We start from the raw sequence: 8,639 nt of genomic DNA, 5'->3' as shown, positions 1-8,639 counted from the left end.
ATATATATTATAATATAACAAATTTAATATTGTATTAATCCAAAGTTATTAAATTTAATAATATTAATATTATAATATATTAATATGAATATTAGATTTAATAATAATAATAATCTTTTAATATTAATATTAGGGTTAATAATGTTTCTTTGCATGGTATTAATAATAATTTCATCCCATGGTATTTGACCTATATGCTTGGTATATAATTAGATGTTGATTTCTACTCCTATTTGATATATTTTTATTTATTTACCATACCTCTTTATACTTCTTTTATATTTATTTATTTACCATACCTCTTTTATAAATATGGTATTTGGCCCATGATATTAATAATAATTTGTCCCATGGTAATTGGCCCATATACTTCACCCAAGTAAAACTTATTTTTTGAGTTTTTGTAAATATAAAGAGGTTTATGGAGTAAATATAAAAAGAGATTTTATTTATTTACCATACCTCTAGTTTATTTATATTTTTATTTATTTACCATACATCTCAAGTAAGTATAAAAATATGTTTTATTTATTTACCATATCTCTGGTTGATTTATTTATTTACTATATCTCTTTTTATGTATATTGTGTTTATACATAACAATAATTAAATTGATTATTAAATAGGACCGACATTAGATTAAAAATTAAAAATGTTAAATGTTAAATTTAAGTTTACGTTTAAGTTTACATGTTGATGTGAGATCTACCCCATAACAGTCCCAACAAATAAACTTGGAAACTTCATGTAATAATATTGTTGCAATGTTGTAATGTGGTGTGAATATTACTTCCTTCCAATTGCACAACCATTCTATGATAACTTATTTTCCATGTTAATATCAGACAAATTTTGTTGTGTTAATGACCGAGAACGAACACCAATCCGACTGGTGCCATGAATATAGAATGAATTTCGTTTTGTTAATGAATTTTTAATTGTTTATTTATATGATTATGTAAGTTATTGTTTAAGGCGACATTATTTAGATTTTATTATTTAAGTTTTTTTTAGTTTTTTATTTTGGCAGACATTAGTGAAACGAACACACTTACACATCTACCCCATATTGGGTTGTAGAATGCCCCTCTGGGCACAATAAAATAATTAAGTTACGTTTTAATTAATGAATGATTAATAAGATTTCAGAAATTACAAATTGATATATGAAATCGAAAAATTAATTATCTGCTAAGGGGCAAAGTCTTGCATAAATTTTGGTGAGTAGTAACCACTAAAAAAATTGCACACTTACATTTTTACTCCTACTTATTAAATCTTCACTTTTACATGTTTACTCCTACTTATTAAAGTATTGAAGAAAACATAAATAATGGTGATGAACTATTTTCATGCATGGTTTAAGCATAACAATGAAAACTCTAAAAATACCTAAAAATCATGGCATAAATGTCACATCTAAATCCAAAATTTTTGGAAGAAAAAATATAAGTAATACAAGACATTGTGTTGTGCAAACGCTGCAATAACAATAACAATTATTACATAATAAGACTTGAACCAATCATATTGCAAATAAATAATTTTAAATATTAATAAAAGATAATAATGTTCAATCCATAACGTTAAGCTACTGAGAAGCTAAATTTTTTTGGTCAAAAACAAAATGATACCATAGGAAAACAAAATAATACCGGAAAAATTGAATGCATTGGTATAAAAATATGAAAAAATATATATTAAAGGTTAATAAAAGTGATCAAAACATAAATATAATATAATTTTTTATATATCATATAGAAATTCATATAATTTTTTTTATATGTCATATAAATCCATCAAATAAGTTAATAAATTTTACAATGAATCAAAAAATAAATATAAACAATTTTCAATTTCAAAACTTATTATAGATCAATGTTAAGCTCCAATTAAGTGTGGAGAAGATCAAACATCTTAAGTGCAAGTATCTTTTATAAGAAAACTTGATCTCCAAAACTCTGAATTAACATATATATATATACATGTTTAATTATTATTGATTTTGATATATATATATGAACTGAAAACAAAATAAATTATAAATCTTCTTCTTACAAAATAAATTAAAAATCTTTTGGGCACGAAATTGTAATATCAATATTATTTCTAGATTTCACATATCAACTATATCAACTAAATACGTAATTAAACACATCTACAACTAAATAAGTAATTAAACACATCTTCCTTAAGTAATTCCTCAAAAGCAAACACTAATTCCTAATGGGCCCATCATCATGCAGCTCAAACCATTTGCTTATAGCCAACCCATCGTCATCCCGTCCATGGTCATTTAGCACTACAGCCCGCCCATCATCATGCAGCTCAAACAGCTTGCTTATAGCTAACCCATCCTCATCCTCAAACAACTAGGTTACAGCAGGCCCATCCACCCCAGACAGCTCGCTTAGATCCAGCCTACGTGCGAGTGCAAATTCTTCTGTGATGAATTCCTGACAAACTTTTGAATCTTTCAATTCACTTGCGCTGACAGGGAAATCCTCCTGACAAACTTTTGAATCTTTCAATTCACTTGAGCTGACAGGGAAATCCTCCCCAGCCTGCTCGAGGGCGACTGGATATTTGGTGTCAACTAATAATCCCTCTTTCAAATTCATCAAATACAATGCCCACCATTTTCTCCAAAAAGTCCCAATGGTCACTGAAAATGCAAACGGACTCAATCTAGTTAGTCAAAAATAGAACGAAAATTTATAAATTAAACAAATTAAGCTATAAATAAGTAATATATTTCCTTTTCCTTCATTTTGAATGGCAGGCCTTGAAGGTACGAGGCTCGCGAGAGCGCATCCTCCCATCTTTTCGTCTTTTCCACGGGTTCGCTTCTTCTGTGTTTTTAAAAGGCCTTTTGATAACATCCTTTCTCGATGCGACGAAGAGACGTAGTATTAACGTCACAGAAGACAGGAATAAGCTTCCGTTTGGATTTGATAATGAGATCCAATTCATGCAAGCACCAACTCGATTCAGCATAGTGCCTCGAAAATATCGCAATGTGAACAGAGGAACTTTGAATCGTTGTTTCAATTGCATATGGGAAATCAACTCCGTAAAGAATCTCCTTTTTATCAAGGAAGACGCGCAGAGTGGGATTTAAATTCTTTAATTTTGAGTTGATCATAAATTAAGCTCGCAAGGCTATTCTTGACATCGGAATTGATCATAAATTAAGCTCGCAAGGCTATTCTTGGCATCGGATCCCCTATGATTTATGAAAACATTGTATTGTATCCCAGGATTTTGCTTCATCATACCTACCTTCAAACAAGAGGAAAAATATGATGACCTGCAGATAGAAATAGAAATCGAAAAAAGCAATGCAGTTTCATCATACCGAGCTTGGGAAAAAATATCATGGCCTACAGATAGAAATAGAGATCGATCAAAGCAATCGGAAAAAAAAAGAACGAAATGAGTAAAGAACCAGGACAACCCAGAGATATCAATTAAGAAATGTGGAAATATGAGCAAAGAACCTGGATGGTAAGCGGGTTTTGGCTATGGATAGATAAAAGCGTATACCACAACTAATTGGAGAAGAGGTCTGTGAGGAGCTCAGGTAGCTGTATGTATAATCATCCCTGGCATTATCAAGGGAGGGGTCAAATTTCCATGGATGGTTATTCTTATTTTTTTTACAAAATATTTGATAACGAGGGTGTTTGAATTTTGTTTTGAGAGTGGAAATGAATTAGCATTATAAAAAAATCTTCAGAACACCCAAAAAAAAATTCTTGTAGCTTAACCACTATAACCCATATTTCAAAGATATTCTATTATATTTTACCAACATTGTACCAAAATTTTCATGATCTTCCTTAGGAGATCTAAAAAGTGTTAGACTAGGCTTAATAATATTCTTTTTAATTCAATATCAGGGTACGAAGCCTCAACCCAAGGGGTAACTTGGGATGACGATTATTATCCACTATGATACAAGAAGTTGGAATTGAATGTATATTGGTTGACGTTTTAGCAACCAACTGCATTACTTGAGAGTTGAGTTAGAGATGTTGTAATTTAGTGAAAATAAAATAAAGTAAAAATATAAAAATATAAAATTATTAATTATAATTATTAATTTAGTTTTGGTTTTTTGAGATGTAAATTTTTTTTAGAGTGAAGAGAATGTACGATTATATACGATTATATTGGTAAATATTAAACGCTATATAGTAAACTAATTATTGGCTTATTTTCTTTTCATCTTGTCCATTGGATGAGAATAAAGTGATATTCAATAGAAATAAAAGAACAATAAGTCCATCCAATATTGGATTGACTTATTACATGGTACTTAATCTTTGCCTTCCCAACAATTGACTTTCTAGAAATTACACAATCACCAATCATACATAACAATTGGTTTTCCAATAGCTACAGTGTCACCCCAAATTAGATCTCATCTTAAGGAGAAATAAATCCATCTTTATTCATTATCTACACACTTTCGCAAGACAAAAATATTGAATATCTTATCTTTCCTTTTTTCTTTGGGTCGACACGCTTTGTAGACCTTATGTTTTTATTGTGGTTGATAGGTATATAATACATAGTCTAATTGTGAGATGTTTCTTATGTTTTCTAGTCATATTTTCTAGTCAATTTTGTCTAAAATTTGGTGGAGATTTTTTAGAATGGTATATGTGAGTTATATAATTAACATAATTTGAGTGTCCTAAAAATATTTTGAGCATGTCAAATCTATTTTGAAAACACATTTTAAATAATAAAAATCTAATCTTTCATAAAAATAATTCCATTACCAAAAGCTTACCCTTCCTTTATTACTGCCCACCACACAGAACCACCATCACTGGCTGGATACACTTAATGCTGAACCCTTACACGCCTTAGCTTCGATACAGCATTGGCACAGGCGTTCAAATATCTCATGGTTAAACTGCCCCCACACAATACAATTGCGTTTATGAATTATTTTTAATAATCTAAGTTAGTTTATTTATGTTCTTATTAATAAAAATAACTTCACGAGAGTCACAAACTACCTGAAAAAAATCGTTGTGACTGTTAATAATGTATAATTGCGGCTGGAAATCTAATAATAAGGATTTCAGATATTAGACCAACATCAGAAAAGAATATTGTTATACCATCCCATTACTTGTTTAGGAGGTCTCTATGAAACTCGAAGATCTATTTCAATACAACTCTCACCTTGAACTTCATTATCATTGCAAAAGGTTGTTGCTAATGCCGTCTTGCCATAATCCATGCAGTCTTTCATTATGCCGTCTTGCCATAATCCATGCAGTCTTTCATTATGCCGTCTTGCCATAATCCATGCAGTCTTTCATTATCCTTTGTGACGACTCTAAAATTTCCGGCTTAGGCTTCTCATGTTTAGCTTCCAAATTTGCATTCTCGTTAAGTGTTTCAACAAAGATAAGTGGCAAACCACTTGTATCGAGGAATTCGATAATATACTAGTCATAACGTTCAATTTCTCTTGCATATTTATAAATCTGCCAGAATTTCAGATGGCTAACCTTGGAACATTTCTGAACCTACACCTTCGTCCGCTGCAACTTTTCATAAAAATATAGAGATTTTTCGGCGTAAATCACATGAAAAATCATTTGTCGACGCATTTCGAACCAATTAATGTGGTCCATCGTCAAGACAAGTTGAAAAAACAAATCCAGCCTATAAAACATGTCCGTTCTTTATCGGTATATGACTATTTGATCAGTCAACTGAGAGGAAGCACCCCTGAAACTGTGTCATTCCAATTCCTTTGAGCGTACAGAGCCGCTTCCTTCGGGCATGCAGCGAGTCTCAATATTCTTCAAAGTTGTGTGTACACATTGCTCCTCAATTTGATACACACATTGCTCCTCAATTTGATTCCAATTCGTTCGGGGGCACAGCTTCAGAAAATATATGACATTCTAGAACACATTTCATATAGCATTCTTAAATGGTCCTCGCCTGCAGCTACAAAAGCGAAAACTTGGTAATGTTGGAATTTCAAAACAGTAACCCGTCAAACTGAACAGTTTTCCCACCTTCCTGAGTTGTTTTAACAGTTTGAAAGAGGGCAAATCACCCGATTTGCCTGTCAAATCCCATCCCATCTTGGTATGACTTAATTAATTATAATTTTTCACGTTATATATGATAGGTTTTTTTTTGGGTGTGATGTGTTTGGTCGTTTTCAAACTTGAGAGTGGACAATATATTAATGGTTATTCTTACTGGAGTAAAATTGTATGGCCAATAATCTGTCGTGGGTAACATTTTCATGACTCTAAGGTAATTATTGGGAGGTGACTGCATTGAACTTATATGTAGATACATTTTAATGACTTTAATGTAATTATTAGGAGGTGACTATATTGATTTTTATGTGTGGATTCAAATGCGTAATATATTTTATTATTGTTTTTTTTCAAGTGAAGAAATTGTGTCTAGGCAATTTGCAGGCATACATAATCTTGCTTAAGATTGGATCAAGAGATTTGTGACGACCAAACCTCTCCACCTAACTGTTGTCCCATATCATTGGCACTAACCTGCCATTTACAAGTAGTGATTGGAAAACTCACACAAATCTGCCTGTTGTATCATTTTCTTGTTTTCCTTGTGTGATAAGCATGAAAGCTATGGAGATCCTAAATGGTGTTGAAGATTTCAAAATGATGATATTGTGGAGATTGTTCTATTAATTGGCATTTCATTTCTTTTTCTATTGATTCAATATGTGTTCATATTATTTAAGAAATTTTATTTTTTTATTTTTTTTAATAAGTTTTTTTTTTTGGGGGGTCATTTTAAAGCCATAAATAATCTGTTTTTTGGTTGTTAGAGGGTTTAAATTTGTTATAGGTGTGCTTTTGGAAAGTTGTTGTATCAACTAACCATCTCACGGTCTATAATCTTTTTGAGATTTAGTCTCTTAAGGTTAGGATTTTTTTTCTTTTAGGATTAGGAAAAATTGCTCTGTTCATGATTCAATCAGAAGGTGAATGTAAGTTTGTTATGACCACCATAGCTTTATCACAATACACCTCTACATAGTAGAAATTAGGTGGACAAAATTGTAGAGGAATATAGATATATCATTGCCTCACCTATAGGGGTTCTTCTACAGTGCTAGGTAAAACATTTAATTGACTAGATTCCTAATGCTCCTTTACCTAGTGGTCTTATATCTCTTTTGAAGAATAAAGAAATAAAATTTCATATTTGTGAGCTCATCCAAAATTTCCACATTCAATTAGGTTTCTCAGCCTATACGAGCCCAATTTTGTTGGTGCGAAGGAAGGATGGGAAATTATGACTCTATATTGATCAATGGCTCTCAAAAAATCACTATAAATAACTAGTACCATCCCTTATATTGGTGATATTTTTTATTAGCTTAATGGTTCCAAGTCCTTTGGAAAAATTGATCTAAAGTCGGGATACCACCAGGTTCTATTTGAACAAACTAATTTTTGGAAGGCAACCTTCAAGTTGAATGAAAGTCTTTTTAAGTGGTTGGTCATGCATTTTGGCTTGAATAATGTTCCCATGAGGATGACATATGATATATTGCATTCATTCATGATTTTTTGTATGGTTGTATATTTGGATGACATCCTCATCTTTAGAAAAACTTGGAAGAAAATTTGTAGCACATATAGTAGGTCCAAAGCACCTTGCATCAAAACAAGTTATATGTCAATATGGAGAAATGATCATTTAGCATGTAAAGAATCTAGTAGTTGGGATACATCATGCATGCAAATGGGGTACATGTGGACGCAATCAAGGTTTAAGTCATCTGTGGTTGACTAGCTCTCATGACTTTGACATAGCTTTGAAGCTTCCAGGGTTTTTCAAACTTATACCATCAATTCATATTGAGATTATCTCATATTTCTTAGCCCTTTAGTCAATTAACAAAGGGTGTAGTTAAATCAAATTTTTCTTAGTTTGAGTCAGAATAGAAATCATTCAAAGATATGAAACATTTCCTATGCTCTACACCAGTCCTCACTTTGTCAAACATGCAACAATAATTAGAGATTGATATATATGCCTCTAACTATGTTATCAATGCAATCCTCACTCAACATGGATATATGGTGGCATATTATGACTTAACGCTATCGAATGCTATCCACAAATATCCAACTTATGAAAAAGACATCTACTCCATGATACAAGCATGTCAACAATGGAAGCATTATATTCTAGAAAATGAAACAATCATCCACATTGATCATAAGTTGTTTCAATTCAAGTAAACATAGGAAAATTTATAGAATGACTACCATCAAAACTGGTCCATGTTCTTGCAACAATTCCAATCGAACATTAAGTACAAGGAAAACACAAATTCTATGGTAAAATACTTCACGTAGACAATGGTTGTGGTACTAACCATAGTTCTTAACTCCTATGGGTAGGGGACCTATAAATGGCCCCAATTATACAAAAATAACCCTAAATTTACTACTACATATTAGAAAATAGGTACATGTAAACAAGTTCTATACTTTCACCTCCAAGATGAACTTTTGTGCTATTTTGGCCATAGTTGTGTTCCTTCAAGCGAGTTTGTAAAGCTAAAATGGAAGGAACATTATAGTTGGGTGGCAAGACAC

General features: G+C 31.5%; 1 pseudogene; it reads right to left on the bottom strand.

The window, feature by feature from the left end:
• Nucleotides 1-2,216: 2,216 nt before the first annotated feature.
• LOC149202028 (putative 2' cyclic ADP-D-ribose synthase BdTIR) lies at nt 2,217-3,273 on the bottom strand (annotated as a pseudogene).
• Nucleotides 3,274-8,639: the final 5,366 nt, after the last annotated feature.

The sequence above is a fragment of the Pinus tabuliformis genome, chromosome 2_1 (genome assembly GCF_031772625.1).
Source record: "Pinus tabuliformis cultivar Carrire ecotype Pingquan chromosome 2_1, CPIR1, whole genome shotgun sequence".
Classification (NCBI taxonomy): domain Eukaryota; kingdom Viridiplantae; phylum Streptophyta; class Pinopsida; order Pinales; family Pinaceae; genus Pinus; species Pinus tabuliformis.
This window is presented reverse-complemented; position numbering and strand designations above follow the sequence as displayed.